Source organism: Terrapene carolina, unplaced genomic scaffold (assembly GCF_002925995.2).
Source record: "Terrapene carolina triunguis isolate 2854851 unplaced genomic scaffold, T_m_triunguis-2.0 Scaffold199, whole genome shotgun sequence".
Classification (NCBI taxonomy): domain Eukaryota; kingdom Metazoa; phylum Chordata; order Testudines; family Emydidae; genus Terrapene; species Terrapene triunguis.
Genome location: NW_020664550.1, coordinates 2613897 through 2629812, shown reverse-complemented (window position 1 = coordinate 2629812; position 15916 = coordinate 2613897). Strand labels below are relative to the sequence as shown.

Sequence of the window (15916 nt, the reverse complement as noted above, 5' to 3'; positions counted from 1 at the left end):
ACCATTTCTTGGCCAGCCCTAATTTGGATGGTTACAGAGGAGAACTGCATTACTGGAGTATTTATAAAGTATCATGTAACCGCCCACCTTGTCTGGGTTACAGGAAAATACGAAGGCGACGTTTATTTTGCGGGAGAGAGAGGCAGGTTCTGGGCAATTAAACTTTGATCTTGGGGTTTGTGCCATCACTAGAACCTCAAGGTGGAACAACGATGGAAAACTGTCAGCTCTTTGGGGCAGGGTCTGTCTTTTTGTTCTGTGTTTGTACAGCCCCTAGCACATCGGGGTCCTGGCCCATGACTGGAGCTCCTAGGGGCTACCGCAAGACTAATCATATATATTAAAGCGGGCCAACACGGGGGCCTAGGAACAACAGAGTTCTAGTCCAGTTCCAACACAGACTTGGCACGATGCCTTGGGCAAGTCACTTCCCTCCTCTGCACTTCAGTTTTCCTAGCCTGTAAAATGGAGGCGACAGTACTGAACGCCAGCATGGGCTGGGAGTACTGGTTAATGTTTACAAGGTGCAGCCACTAGATTTGCTTGCAAAGCCCAGCATCCTGTTGCTTTATAGAAGCCCCGCTGGAGAAAAGGAGGCGCTATCAAATGGATTGGGAAGAGCTCCTGGCTGTATGGGGGTAGCCATTCTAACCAGGTGGTTGGAGGTGACCAGCTAGCCACATCATAAACTGGGGGCTAGCAGAGGGAACACCAGGCTGCTTCAAGAAGTGAGGCTGGGGACTGTGCCCTGGGGTTGCCCTTCCCATGGCTGCAGATGCCCGGCCTCCAGAGCCTATCTTGTTTCACAGTGTCAGTTCAAAAGGCAGTCGACTGGACAGTCTGACCGCTCAAAATGGCTTGATAATATGTACATGTGTGTGTCTGTCCTATTATACACCCACTTCCTCCTTTGCGAAGACTTTTCAGTGCCTCGCAAAGAATAATAAAAGGATTTCTCTCCTATACCAAAGCCCGACTTGAACAGCTCTTCCAAGAGATCTCAGCCTTTTATCTCTGGATTTATTGACTGACTTTGCTCACCAGGCTAGGACAGTAGAACATCCTTCTCAGAGCAAGCCGACAGCCCTTCACAAACCACAATCTGCCCGCAGCCCCTACAGCACGATTTGCCCACAGCCCAGCCGCCCGCCCCCCCAGCATGGTCAATTACCCTAGAGAAATTGACCCTTCCTGTGCCATAAGCCATTGAAAACATTGGAGCAGAGACAGGAACCAATTTCTGCTCAACACCTCTCAGTCAGTCTAAGGTTAATGCTTTATGCATACATATGTTCACCTCCCGCCCTATAGCACATAACTCTACTCATTCTTGCAGAGACGCCAGCCTTAATAGGCGCTACCTACACCTTTCATTTATCTCAGTCCCACTAGGAAGTGGTTTAACCCTTTGGAGACATAGATATAAACTCCACAGCGCACAGACTTTATATAGGTAAAGCCCCATGCACTTCTAACCCCAACAAACAGCAGGGTACGTTGCAAGTCAGGTGTAAATTCGTCCAAACACCAGGGTAAGTAGTAAAGTCTTGTAGCATTCAGTGTAACTTACACGCTGAGGCAGCAGAAAGGGGGTGTGAGATAAAACAGCTTGTCTCTCCCTCTCCCCACCCCCTCCATTTCTAAACAAAAGTCTGGATTTGGTAAACAGCCTCCAATCTATATCATGGGCCAATCCAAAAATCCCAGGTCCACAAACTTTGGCATGTTCAAAATCTGGAGGTGACTCTACAGGCTGGGAAAGGCTCTCTTGCAGCCATCTTTCGAGGGGGAATCCCAGACAAGGCACATCCTTTCCGAACCCCAGCTCCGCAGCAGACTGCACTGGAACCATGTAACGGTCTTCACACCACCCTTTGCCATAGCTGCTGGAACTAGGGGGGCTGCCGCACCCCCTGGCTTGAAATGGTTTCCATCATATACAGGGTTTACAGTTTGGTTCAATGGCTCTCAGCCCCCCGACTATACAAACTGTTCCATAACCGCTGCCCTTTACAAACACCTAGGAAAACATTTCCCCACGCTTCTGTCTGACAGCAGGTCCTCTTTGTGCTAGATCGATCCCCAGGACATTCCCTGTCACCCCCATACCCTGCTGCAAAGTCAGGGCAGCTCTGGGAACCGGACACCCAGATTTACCTCAACTCCAGAGGCTGCCATGTCCGCCGATGCCAAGGAACGAGAGGGCTAAAAATCCAACCTGTGGCTCCAACGTGGAGGGACTGGAGGCAGAGCCGGGAAAGCAAGGGAGGCTCCTGGTAGAAGGGGAAAGGGGGGGAAAGGGAAGGGAAAGAATTGGCAACAGCGTCTCTCCTTGTCCTGGCAGGGCTGTCTGTGAGAAAGGACCGTCCCAAAGCTGGAGGGGCTGGAAGGCTGATAAGCGAGGTTTGAAATCTGAAACTGCAGGTTGGCTCAGTCATATATAAACACACACACACACACACACACACACACACACCCATTCATTCTGCTCTCACGCCACCCCTGCACGCTTCCTTGGTAACATCAGGCAGCCCTCTAGCTGCACCACTGGAAAATAGGCGCTCAATGAAATTCAAAGGGGGGCGGGGGCAGGGAGAGAGAGAGACCTGTCAAAAAAAGCAATCCGCCCCCGTGTCGTCTCAGGATCAGTTCTGGAAGGAAAGAACAAAATCAAAACCCAACATCAGTTTTCTCCAACGCTGTTGAGGGAACTGAACTGTTTTTATATCCCCTGGAGGACAGCTCTGATTCCACAGCCTGTCAGGCAGGGGGGCCAGAACCATTTGTACAGTGGGGATGCTGACAGCCATTGAACCAAACTGTAAACCCTGCATATGATGGAAACCACTTCAAGCCAGGGGGTGCGGCAGCCCCCCCCCCCATGCTACCGGGATAGAAACACCCTGCTCTTGATTGCAAAGCGGTTTGCAAAGGAGGGCAAGACTCACCACCCCCATTTCACAGACAGGAGAGCCGAGACACAGAAGTGACTCACCCACGGCCACCCTATGGCAGAGCTGCTAACAGAACCCAGGTCTCCAGAGTCCTGTTTTCAGGAACAGCAGCTAGTGCGTTTGCTCCAGCACATTCCTGCACGGCTGTCATGTTTACTAATATCAGCACCACCACCGGGCACTTCCATCACACTAGAGCATTGAAGTCCAGAACAAACATTATCTAACTCACCCATGCAACGCTGCTATGTGATGGCATCGCCACCCCCATTTTCCAGAGGGGGAAACTGAGGCACGGTGAGAATTTTTTTTTTTTTTTAAAATGGCCTGCTGCTAAGGGTGAAATCCTGGCCCTATGAAATTGAGCGGAGGATCTGTGTCATTGACCTCCACAGGGCCAGAATTTCACTCTTAAGTTCTTCCATACGGCTTTCCATCCAGAGATCCCAAAGCACATTAGAAAGGAAAGTCGGTCTCATCGCTGCCATTTTACAGGCGAGGAAACGGAGTTGCAAAAAGGGGAAGTGACTTGCCCAAGGTCACCCGAGGTCAGTGGCGGAGCTGGGAATAAAATACAGGTCTTCCGACTCCTAGTCTAGTGCTCTAGCTGCTGGATGGAGCTGCCTCTCTCAGGCAATGCAATAGTATCTAGACTGGATGATACACTGTATGCATTTATAGGTACTAATTTTACATTACTATGGGCAAGTTATCGCCATTTCAGAGCCCGACCGGGTGAGCCCACTGCAAGACAGGACTCCAAATGAAGTCACTCACAAAGCGCTTGTGAGCTTGGCCTTCAATCTCAGACTGCAATTAAAGCTCCCGGACAATCTACACACATCGCAGTGCCTCTTTCTAAACCAGGCTCTTCAGTCTGCAAACCACACAGCCGCTGGCCCAGATACACCGCGCGGCGTCCAGTTAAACGGTGTCCCATTCCGAAGCGCCACTGAACTCATCTGACGTGGATTTTCAGCCCAACAGCAGATTCATCTTGTTCCCCAGTCTGTGGCCGGTATCAGACGGGGTTTTACAGTAATCCAGCCTTTCCAAAAACAAACATTCACCACGGGCTTCGTTGCTGGAGGGAACTATCCTGTAGTGTCAGAAGAGGAAAAGAACTACTTGATCTACTAGCAGGACTTTTCCAGCTCTGATTTCTACAGCCCAAACCCTGCTGCCATCAAAACCAATGGCCTTGAGGTCAGCGGGATTGGAATTCAGCCCTGTGCTACATTGTTCTTTCTGAGATTATTTCCTGGGTCCAGATGGTGCCGCTGTGATCACTCTCTTAAAAGGAGCTTCCAAGATCCTTTGAGTCTGGAAAGTCCATGAGCACGTTAAATGCACCAAGCAAATGAAACAGGATTTCAGAGCCAAACCTGCGTCTCCAAGAGGGGCAGGTGGTCAGAGCTTTGGAATGGACGCTGATCCCAACTAGCCAAACTACACCAGGCTGGAGACATCACGATATTACTCCCTAGCTCTTATGTAGCACTTTTCACCCATAGATCCCAAAGCATTTTACAAAGCTGGTCAGTATCATTATCCCCATTTTACGCATGGGAAACTTGGGGCACAAGGAGATGAAGTGAATTGCCCAAGGTTACCCAGCAGCAGAGCGAGGATCTGAACCCAGCTCTCTGAGTCCCTTCATCACTTGGCCCTATTGCTCCACTGGCATTAGAGGGGCTCCAGCTGGCCATGATGGAGCTGCAGAGATCAGGAGAGGCAGGATCCACTGCCCATTGCTTTCCAGCACCAACACCACTCACACCCGAGAGCTGGCTTAGTTTTTCCCCCCAGCAGCCTTTTCCTGGTAGCTGTCGCTTTGTTCTATCAACTCATACGCTCTAGCCATACTGCTGATGTGCCATCATATGACCCAGAGCTATTCGGTGACCACAGAGAGAACTAAGCAAGATAAAGAAGTAGAGAGTCAGGCTACGGCTTACGCTGTCGACCAAGACACCCTGCCAGATTTCCTCATGCCAATGTTATAACGATCCTCACTCACTTCCGCTAAAAGAAACCAATTGAGCAAAACCAAGACACTCACAAGGGAGGCTCGTTTCATCAGGAGCTTACCCGGCCTGGCCTCTTGGCACAGTTAGGAAACCTGACGACTTTGACGGGCACCTCCCCTGTTTTCAAAATGCTGCACTCACCTCCGCTCCACAGCTGGAACAGCTGCACACCTGGGCTCCTAGGCAGAACAGCGAACACTGGCCTGTGCCTAGTGTATTTCATTTGACAGTTCAAATTAGGGAGCAAGGAAGGATGGGCTTGTGGCTATGGCACTAGACGGAGGATCTAGGTTCATTCTCTCTCCAGACCTCAGGTCCCCATCTCTGAAATGGGGGGTGATTATCCCCCCTTGGTCTCCTTGATTTCAATCAGTCAGCTCTGCAGACTGTCTCTTGCTAGGTGTCTGTGCAGCGTGTAGTGAAGTGAGGTAGGCCTCCCGGGAGCTATTGTGACACACACAATAAACACAACTGCAACATTGCTTATGAGCAACAGAAGCCAATGCTGGGCTGAGAAGAACCCTGTTTGACTGGCCCGAGCTGTCTGGGGAGCAGACACCCATCCGAGACGTTCATAGGACTCCCCCAAGCCACCTGGCTGGTTACTCAGCTCGATGACAGCTAATGTCTCGCAAAGGAAAAAGAGACACGCCGATCCTTAATGAACTGCATCAGCTGGATAAACTCCACCTTGCCACGCCAAAGAGCTTGGCCTACTGCACAGTCTGTCCCCTTCCCAGCCATTCCTTTAAGGGGACGGGGCGGTAGGGTAGGGAGGGCACTACATCCATATGGACTGATATACATTCATTCTAGAGCTCACCTCCGATCTTGTTGCTTTGAGGGCAGCAGGCAGTCGCTACTGCAGTTGGTTTAGCCCTTGGAAGGGTGAGGTAAATTTTATCCCCCCTCTCCCTCACGTTGGCCCCCTTTATCCAGAAAGTCTTTACTAAAATTCTGCCAAATTGGAAGGGGGTTGGGAGGATTTCTCTGCCTTAGTCGGTGTCCCCAAATGCTGCTAAGTTATCCCTGCTGCCGGGGGCTTATCCCTGGGGCTTGTAAAAATACCTTGGGAGAGCAAATTTGCCCTTGGAGGGCACCCGATTGCATCAAGCATGGAATAGACCAGACTGCCTCAAGCGTCAGGTATTTTCATTGCAGCTGATCATGACCCCAGCTGATCATGGGTCTGCAACAGCAATCGTGTCGGTATAGTTCGGCAGGAACAGGCGTATCCGAACTGGAGGTGCTGCACATCAGCCTAGAGATGCTTTGGCCATGCTTGTCCAGGGACCCAGGACTAGCAGGGGTGGGGGCTGCAGATCAGGAATAGAAGCCAAAGAGGGAACAAGCATGGAATGTTATCCCTGACTGGAACGGGAAGAGATTGGCTGAGCTAGGATACGAGGAGGAGTGTTCAGATGGTTAGTATCTGGTCAAGCAGAATTAGCCCAGCTTCAAGGGAATCTGGGCCTGGTTTATAAGGCTGCCACTCATTTGCTGTGGGACCCCGTCAGTTTTGAATCAGCTGCCTCCACCCCTGATGCCTAGATGCTGGGGGCATTAAGAAAGCTGTAGCTGGAATGAGGGTTGCAGGTCATTACCTATTTCCCCTGCTGTAGCAGAACACAGCACCAGACTTCTGATCAATGCTTGCTACAGGATGTACAGTACCAGGTACATGGGAGAGTATGGGAGTGGGACAGCACCAGAGAGGAGCTGATCCCCTCTCCCCGGTGTGACGGCCAGACGGAACGTCCCGAACGTGCTGTGCAATGCAGAAAGGCTGCATTCGTGACGCAACAGTGCTCATGGCGCAACATCCAGATGTGACGAGTCGGGGCCCAGACGGTAAACACAAGATGGAAGCCCTACAGCGAACCCAAGGCGGCCCCTATCTCCCGCAGCCTCGGGCAGGAATGCCCGGCGATAATGCAGGCATTACGAGGGATAAGATAAGGGCCCGTCAGGCTACACGCTATCAAGCCCCCCTCCTAAAAGGGATCTAAGGAAGTTAACTTGTCTGCAAACATTTCCCCAAGGCCGAGAGTTGGCATGCAAGGTCTCGACCTCCAGGAGTGGGATTCCAAGGAGAGTCGAGGGGGGTTTAAAGCCATTTAAATTATGTCACTCATTATTTAGGCAGTGTCTGGACAGGGAGATGAGAAGGATTTAAATTGATTCATGGTCGAGAGTCTCTCCCCCCCCACCCACCCTGTTCCATACACGGAAGTTGCCTTTTGGTTTTGGTGTGTGCATGTGTGAGAGGGGAAATCAAGGTCTTTGCCCCACACATAAACAGGCCTCCAGTCCCATTAGTCCCCTGGATTTCAGTCCAAGTTGTCGCTTGCTGCTCCAGTGAGCGTGTTGGAGTGATACGTCCTTGCCACGCAAACGAGCACCTCCCGGCTACCTCCCAAGCTGCACATCGGGACACGTCCGATAGCAACAGCACGACATGGCAACATCCCAGGGGGTTGCGGCAGACAGCTCTCCTCGCCTGGGCACCAAACAAGCCGTTCCCAGGGCTGGCAAAGGGCTGAGGGAGGAAAGCGCTGGCTAACAGAGTTAGAGCACTCGCCTTTCCCTGGTAGAGACGCCGGCTGGAATCTGGCTCGGCCACGCGGGGAGCAAGGTAGGGGCCAGTCTAGTTCCACGCTGAACTGGTGCTTTGTGTCACCCATGCTGAACAAACAGCCGCGCCAGACCTTTCTGCATGGAGCCCCTTCCATCCAAAGGCCTCCAAGCGCCCTGCCCGTACGAATGGATTTAGCCTCACAGCCTCCCCAGGGAGGCAGGGCAGTGTCGTCATCACCATTTACACACAAGGAGAGTGTGCGTTAGCTGACGCGCCCAGGGCCCCAAAGTGAATCAGTGTCAGAGCTGGAATCCAGATCTCCCGACTGCCGGTCCCGTGTTTTAACCACTAGGCCTTCCCCACCTGGTTCCTGCTCAGGAGAGGACCAGGAGGGGTGGGATGCCAGGGAGAGCAGCACATTAGGATTGAGGGGCATTGGCAGAGCCCAGAACTGGGATCGGGAGGGTTGCTGTGTGTCAGGATGAAGGTGCATTGGCGGAGCTGGGGAGAGGTACGTCTGGAATAAGAGGAGGGTGCAGGTTAGGACGGAGAAGCACTAGCAGAGCTGAGTCAAGGAAGCTTGCACAGCACCGGTTTGCTCTACACCTGGCTCCAGCTCCCATTGTCAATCCCTCACTTTGATGCACTTTAAAGAATTCATTACATTCACACTCCAGCAGTCGCTTGTTGTTTCCAAATAGGACAATCTATTTGATTCAGAAAACACCAAAGCAAACAATTTGTCTCATATAAGCTGGAAGCCGATTCCCCTTGACAGGAAAAGAGCACGGAGTGCACCTCGAGGGGGGGGGGGGGGGAGAGGGGGGGAAGGGATAGAAAACACGGCTGCATTAGACTTACAAAACCCAGAACAGCTCATGATTGCAGTTCAGCCGACCTGAAAGGATACCCCGTGCTGGGGAAAATGAACCCGCTGGATGTGGGAGCAGGGGCATGCAGAGTGCAGCAGGCCAAGCTCATCGTGCACAGATGGGCCGTGAGCAAGAGAGATGTCCAAAGACCCCCCCGGCCCCAGCCATCCATGGCCCCTCCTCTCCAGCCTACGATTTGCCATCCAGCAAACCCACTCAGGTATCTCACCTCCAGCAATGACCAAGAGCTGATGCTGCAGAGGAAGGAGAACTCCCCTCCGCAGAAGGCACCAGATCCCTTAATCCTTACCCAAAAGACACTCCCTCCTTCATCCTCCCCTCTTCAATGCCGTCTCCTCTCTGCTGTTAGTTGTCTCCTTGTACTCTGTCCTGGGCCCTGCACCCCTCTCCCTGTGCCCCTCTGCCCCATGTGCACCAGGGGCTGTGTTAAAATGACTGAAATCCCAGTCTCTACTGGGTAGCAGGGACGGCTGCGATGGGGCCTCGGGTATTAGTGGCATGCTCATCTGACAGACAATCAGAGCGCTGAACTACATTGCAGGGGCCTCAGGCATTGGTGCCCCTTGGTCCCTCTCGTTCTCTGCCTGTGGCACATCACAGACTAGGCTCCTGCGGGCTGTACTCCTTGGCTCTGTTTTGGTTGCTGAGTTTAGCGTGCAGGTGCTGGTGGCTAGTGATGTATACAGGAGGCCAGACTAGATGATCTGGGGGTCCCATCTGGCCTTAAATGCTAGGATTCTGTGAACCCCCATCCCATAGGCATGGGGGCGCAGCTCTGCCATTCTGCACCGGGCTACGACAAGCACCAGAATCAGACCAGTCCAGGCTGTAGGGATGTGGGGGCGGCTTGGCAAGGCCTGGCATTTGGGGAAGCCTGCAGGCAAATACCACAGCATGTTGGGACAGAGGCAGCCTCAGCCAAGCAGGGCCCTGGGCCCACAGAGGAGAATCAGAGAGCACAGTACAAGTGATGGGGGAGAGAGACCGAAGGGGCTTTGGTTAGAGAATGTTACAGAGGGAGAGGGACAGTGTTTGACAAAGTACTCGCGATGGAGCCAAGCCAACACGTGCACACTAGGACGGGGCTGGATCAGAGAGAGGGACACCGTGTTGTGGCTAATGAGCCAGATACAGGGTCTGTCTAGATTAGAGACATGTCTTGATGGAGATTCAAAGGTGTGGCATTGGGGTGTGTTAGCCAACCCATGCTAACACTCCCGTGTAGACTCTGGCAGGGACTAAGATGGTCACGTTGAAGTCTAGGCTTCCCTAGGGATCATCACAGCCAGCTAACAGGCGTTAGTATTACTTGCCCTGTCTACACTAGGGTTTGACATTGGGAAGGCAGGTACTTGGCAAGGTCTGCCCATGCCCCTCAACCCTGCCCCGCAGTCCCCTTGCTATTCCAGTCCCAGGCTTACACACACACACACACACACACACACACACACACACACACAACTGCCAGAGCAGCAGGGCCACCCGGGCGCTGAGCAAGGAGAAAAGGCATCGGGTTCCCTAGCAACCACTGGCAGGTTCTTAAACAAATCACTCCGCTGTTTACTACACATGCTCCTGCTGCCTGTCAGTCAGCCCCAAACTAGCACTGCCCTGTCTGGCAGCCCTCCCGCCACAGGCTGTGCCTACGCTAAACTACGGGCCATACCCTCAGCAAGTGTGAACTGGCCTAGCTCCATCACAGTGCCCTGGCTGCTGCAGGTGCCCTGTCTGCACTAGGGCTCCCCCCATCCCTGCCACGTGGGCCGCTGAACCAGAGGGCTCAACGGTGACAAAATGTACACTGAACCTTAGGACAATGCCTTTCCCCCAGCAGCAGAAATACTGGGGGGAGAGGAGGGAGAAAGGCCTTGCGATTTGGCTGCGACTTCAGGATGGCCAAGAACTCCAGCCTTGCAAGGTCCTGGGCACCACTGGTCCTTCGGCTCACTGCTAGTTCTGGCCAGGCGCTGCGATGCTGCTGTGCCAGTCATCAGGTCTCCCCACTTGAGCAGAGCAATTCCAGGCTTCTCCGCCTGCACACAGGTGGCCTCTAATGACTGGCACAGGAATGCTAAGCTGGCATGAACTAGCAACGCAGAAACCATGAGTTTGGCACCCTCATCCCGGGTATGAGGCAGCCCCATCCTCTCGAACTGGCGGGGGAATGGGGAAAAAAAACAAGTTAGCCTCTAAGTGCCTATCCCAGGCTATAAATAAACTGAATTCTCAGTACTGGGCTCTGGGGATTCTGCCATCCCCCGCCCTGAATAGCAGTTTGTAAAGTTGAGATTAAAAGGAGAAATAGAGGAAAACTCCCCGGAAGCTTCTGAAGAGGGAGGTGGGGCTGGGACAGAAGGAACCGGCCAAATAGGGTCACATTTCAGCCGACCCTCCTTCCAGCTCTCATCCCTTTGATGGAACACATGTTCTTGATGGAGCCCATACCAGTGCAGGGTCCCCAGGCAATCCAGTGCTGCAGCCTGTGTGTGCAAGGAGCTCTTCAGCAGCTATGACTGGGCTGTCACAGGAATACAGGGAGTGTCTGGGGACCATTGGCTTGGGATAGGCAGGATGCTCACCCAGACGGCCACAGCTTGGGCTCTCAAGTGCCTGCTCAGCAGCAGGTGCGGGGTTCCCCGCCACTCGCCTGGGGAGACAGGCAGCCCCAGGAAGGCCAGGTGTGAGGGAGCCTCTCACCTCACATCACCCACCGGCAGATTTACGGCTCCTGGTTCCCACCAGAATGCAGGCTAATGAAGGCAAGAGAGTTTTGTTCCAGGGCAGCCGTCCCCGCAGGCTGCAGAATCCATGTGTCCGCACGCATGCCCGTGTGTGTGTTCAAACATCCATGCATGTGCTGGTATGCAAATGTGTACGGTACAGGATTGCCGAGGGGAGAGTGAGGTGCCTGTATAGGTCTGGGCCTGAAGAGGCCACATGGGAGCCATGTGCTGCTCTCTATTACACCAACATAAATTAGGGTGACCAAATAGCAAGTGTGAAAAATCAGGACTGGAGGGTAACAGGCTCCTATATAAGACAAAGCCCCTAATACTGGGACATCTGCACCACTGAACGTAAATCCTTAGCAGTTCCAACAAGCTTCATTGACCCGGGCCTCCTCTCCAGGTGTTACTCCAGATTTACACCCGTGTAACAGAACAGGATTGGGCCCTGGTTGTGTAAAACACACTAAGCATGGCTTCAGAGCACTGTGCAGGCTTTAGCTAATTCTACTTCACACTGTGTCAGGTAGGTGAGTGTCATTATCCCCACTGGGGAAACCGAGGCACAGAAAGGCCCTGCCCAAAGTCACACAGCACATCAGCAGCAGAGTCGGGATTAAAACCAGGCAGCATCTAGGTCCAAGTCCTAGACTGCTGCTATCTCTGTGTGCTGGGGAGAGAGCATGCAGTCTAATGGTTAGAGGACAGGAGTCAGGGCTTGATTCCCCACAGAGCTACTGCCTCATTGTCCCTTGCTTTCCCCATCTGTAAAATGGGGCGACCCCTTTTGCAAGACTCTTTATAGCCTTTTTCCCCAGGGCCCGAGAAGCACATTGTGTCATTGCTTGGAGGGCAGGGAGAGCGCAGGCACATAAAACTGCTATTTACAGCTTTGCCGGAGTTACACACTCATGAATGCCATTTAAGGGGCTGGGATTTAGCCAACAACCCTTCCCCTGGCTTTGGCCAGGGCTTGGGCGTTCACATGTAGGGTGGGGAAGTGGCCTGTGACCTTTGGGCTGGGAACATCTCGCTCTTTCTGCTTGAACACGGCCCCCAGAGTTCCTCCCCGACCGGACAGGGGCTTGGGCAGTCGGACTCCCGTGGGAGGACATTCCCAGGGGAAATGAGAGATTTCTAATGGGCCCTGGAGGCTGAGGGAGCCGGTGCCAGCAGGAAGTGAAAGGGAGCGTTGATGGAGGGGTCTGGCTCGCTGCCCTGGCTGCACCAGTTTCTCTAGCTGGAACCTCCCAGATGTAATGGCGACTCTGCTCTCCAACTTCCCCACCAGACCCCTGCTCTATCTCTAGCTCCTCAGTCTCTCCCGGTATCCCCCACCGGCCACCATCAGTAGGGCTAACCCAGGTAAAGAGAAGGGAGGAGCCTTGGTTTGCTCACCAGGGACCACTCCTGGCAGTGTCGAACCACACACACACACACACACACACACAGGAGTTCCAACCAGCCGTCTTTGGCTGGCAAGGATAGGTGTGATGCACAGGCCCATGAGGACAAAGAGCCCCTTTTGGGACATCCTACTCCAGAGCTCACTGTCAGCGCCCCATCCACCAGCAAAGAGGAGAACAGCACTGTACATCCCCATACATATTGGCCAGGTGCATAGACTATGCAGAAGAGTGTGTGTGCAACCAGCTATCAGGCTACAGGACTCTGTTGGGGTGCAGAATTCTTCTGCTGCCTCAGCCCTGCAGCCAGACCAGGGAGGTCTCATTAAGTCCAGCCCAGGAACACAAAAGGCTGAAGGCCTCTCTCTGCCAGACAGAGAGAGGGAAAGGCAGGAAGCCCAGTTGAGAAATGCCCTTGATGTCGTAAGTACAATCCTGTCATAGGGATTTGTCACCTCATTTGAGACTAATTATTAAATATTTCTATTACAGCAGCACCCAAAGGCCCCGATCAGGCTCTGAAACTGGTTGTGCCAGGCACCTAGAGACATAGTCTCCACCCCAGGGAATTTATCAATTACAAGCAAAAAACCAGAATGGCCCTGTGGGCCAGGCACTGGACGGGGACTCTCTGGCTTCAAAGCCTGGCTCTGCCAACAGATTCCCTTTGAAACCTTGGGCAAGTCACTTCTTCTCTTTGTACCTCAGCTCCCCATCTGTAAAATGATCCTTCCTTTCCCCCCAGCCCTGTCTGCCTTGTCGATTTAGAGCATAAGCTCTTTGGGGCAGGAACAGTCTCCTGCGATGGGTACGGATAGCACCTACCGCAAAGGGCTCCCGATCTCAGTTGCCGCGAGACAAATAAACCAAAATCACAGAGGCCAGGCAGGGGCCGAGTGGTCACTATACCCTATCGCCCGCATGTGGCACATGGGGGGAGTGGCATGGAGACACAACCCGCCCCCCTCCCCCGCTCACATGGAATGATGTAAAGAAGGAAATTACACAGTTAGCCCCCTGGGGACCTCAAGGAAGAGACTCGCACCTTCCTGCCCGGCAGAGGCTCTTACTGTTTGGCAAGAGAGTGAGAGGTGGCAGCTTTGATGAGCGGCACAGCCCTGCCTTAATAATAGCGAGCATTTACACAGCGCTTGGCACTGGCTGACTGCTCCATTGTCTAATGCCGCCTTTCTCTGCCACATAATTAACCCTGTGCGGCATCAAGGAGTGTTTGCTCAGTGGATGCTCAGAAAGGCAGCATTGGAGAGGGGGTAACCAGCAGGGCAATGGGATACCGCCTGTATCTAAACCCACGGACTCCAGGGACGCTGCCCTTCTGAGCATCCACTACCTGCATGTCTCCATTCCCACCCTCACTGCACCGTTAATGGTATTACATAGCTTGAAATAGACCAGGCGATGGGCACGCTGCAAAAACCACTGCTCCTGGAAGGGGTCAGGGGATGAGGCTGAGATTTTTGTTCCCAGTTGAGGGGGACGGTTTGATGTACCGGTTGACTGAGTTGATTCACAAGTCTCATGCAATTGTTTTTTGCTGCGGGACTGTCCTCATGTGCAGCCGTACGTTTACTTGTTCGGGTGCCTGGAGCTTTCAGTATGGGCGTTTTTGATTGTTATCTCCATAAACAAACAACAGTAAAAATAATACAGGGTTGTGTGTGTTCAAAGCACAGCCCAGACATGCCTCTCTCCACCACGCCTATTTTGCCTGATGGGGAAAACAGTCACAGACGAGACTGGTCCAGGGTCAGTGGCAGAACCCAGATTCCAGCTGCCAGGGTTCCCAATGCCCAGCCCTGTGCTCTGTTCACTGTCTGTTGAGATATTAAATGGAAGCCCCTCAAAAACCCACATCCAACATGAACCAGTCTCTCAGCCTCCGCCAGGCTGTTTCCTCCATCTGTTTTTAAGTGGCTGAAGCACTGAATACTCAGGGCGCGTCCCAGGGAGGAGAGGCCCCAGTGACTGCATCGAGCTAGTAAACCAATCCAACAGCGATCCCCAAGCACCCAGGAAGGGTCATTCCTGGCATCACAGCCTTGAGGTCCCTGTGGCTGCTCCTAAGCAGGGCTTGGCTCACAGTGAGGAGCTGGGCCCCTGGTAACAGAATGGGCCTGTTCACTGAAGAGATCCACCATCCACCCTGGATTCAACCATCTGACTGCCTGATATGGCCAGGGAGCATCCTGCTTCGCACCCCCCAGAGCCGACGGGGAGGCAGGGGTTCCAGTAGCCTCCGCTGCTGCATCAGCTGGCCCTGGCTAACAAGGCAGAGCTTTGCACCCCAGCTTCTAACCCAGCTCAGGCCCAGCAGGGGCACAGCACGCGGTGTGGCCCTCCGGTGGCCTATGTGAAACGAGTTGGCAGCTTCTCAGCCCATTTCTCGCTAGGCGAGCGTTCCCATCCCCACAAACCAACATCCCGCTTGGCCCCCACCCCCTTGTCTGCAAAGCCAGCAGAGAGGCCAAAGGCTGAACCAGTCAAGAGGCAGAAGTGCCCCTTCCCACCCAGGTCAGGATGGGGGCACATTGCTAGGCAGCATGGAGGACACTTGTCTAGGCTCTGTCTGTTCCCTATAGATAATCAGAAGGCACCAGCTTCCCAGGGTGTCAGCCCAGCACAGTTCAGTGCAAGGCTCAGCTGGGCGGCCACTGGCCGTGGACAAAGGGAGCCATGCAGGAGATCTTTTTTTGACCCTAGATCTTATTTGTTCCGCTGAGCTGTCGGTTCGGGTCCATCAGCCGATAATCTGCCCGCAGCCCCCGCCGCCGCCCTCTGCACTCCCCACAGGCAGCCTGGCCGCTCGCTGCGGAGCAATTAGACAATTAGAGAATCAGGCTAAGCCGACTGCTCAGGAACGAAGCACTTCCTCGCAGTGTCACCCAGATGCCCCGTGCACACAGCGAGGGGTGCCTAGCGTGCATGGTGGGGGAGGGAGGGTGTTACTCCCATAAATTGCTCACCTGCACTTTTGCAACCTATTGGGAAACCTCCTGAGCAATCCTGGATCCTGCAGCCCAGTGCATAGGGCAGAGGATTTGCACCTGGCTTGGAAGGTACTTGGTGATCTCAACTCCCAGGGGGAGTTGGTTCATAGCACCAGACCACAGGAGCTGTTTGGTGCTAGAGGCCCGGGAGTGGAATAGCAGGGGGCTGCAGGGCAGGACTGAGGTGCATCGGCAGAGTTTATAGGGGAAGCTTAGCCCAGGCCCTGGCCACACCACATCTGATTCTAACCAGAGGCATCAATCAGTCACCTCCCAATCAATCAGCTCAACGCCCTGGTCTGCTCTTGAAAATCCCATTTT

The 15916-nt window shown here is 53.5% G+C and overlaps 1 protein-coding gene across 1 annotated transcript in view; it reads right to left on the bottom strand.

The window, feature by feature from the left end:
* The window catches only part of LOC113404948 (pleckstrin homology domain-containing family A member 6-like), a 90505-nt gene extending 88123 nt beyond the window's left edge, over window positions 1-2382 (bottom strand). The window contains exon 1 of the mRNA XM_026655234.2: window positions 2158-2382. The gene's annotated coding sequence lies outside the window, so the exon portion shown is untranslated. The remainder of the gene's footprint in view (window positions 1-2157) is intronic.
* Window positions 2383-15916: the final 13534 nt, after the last annotated feature.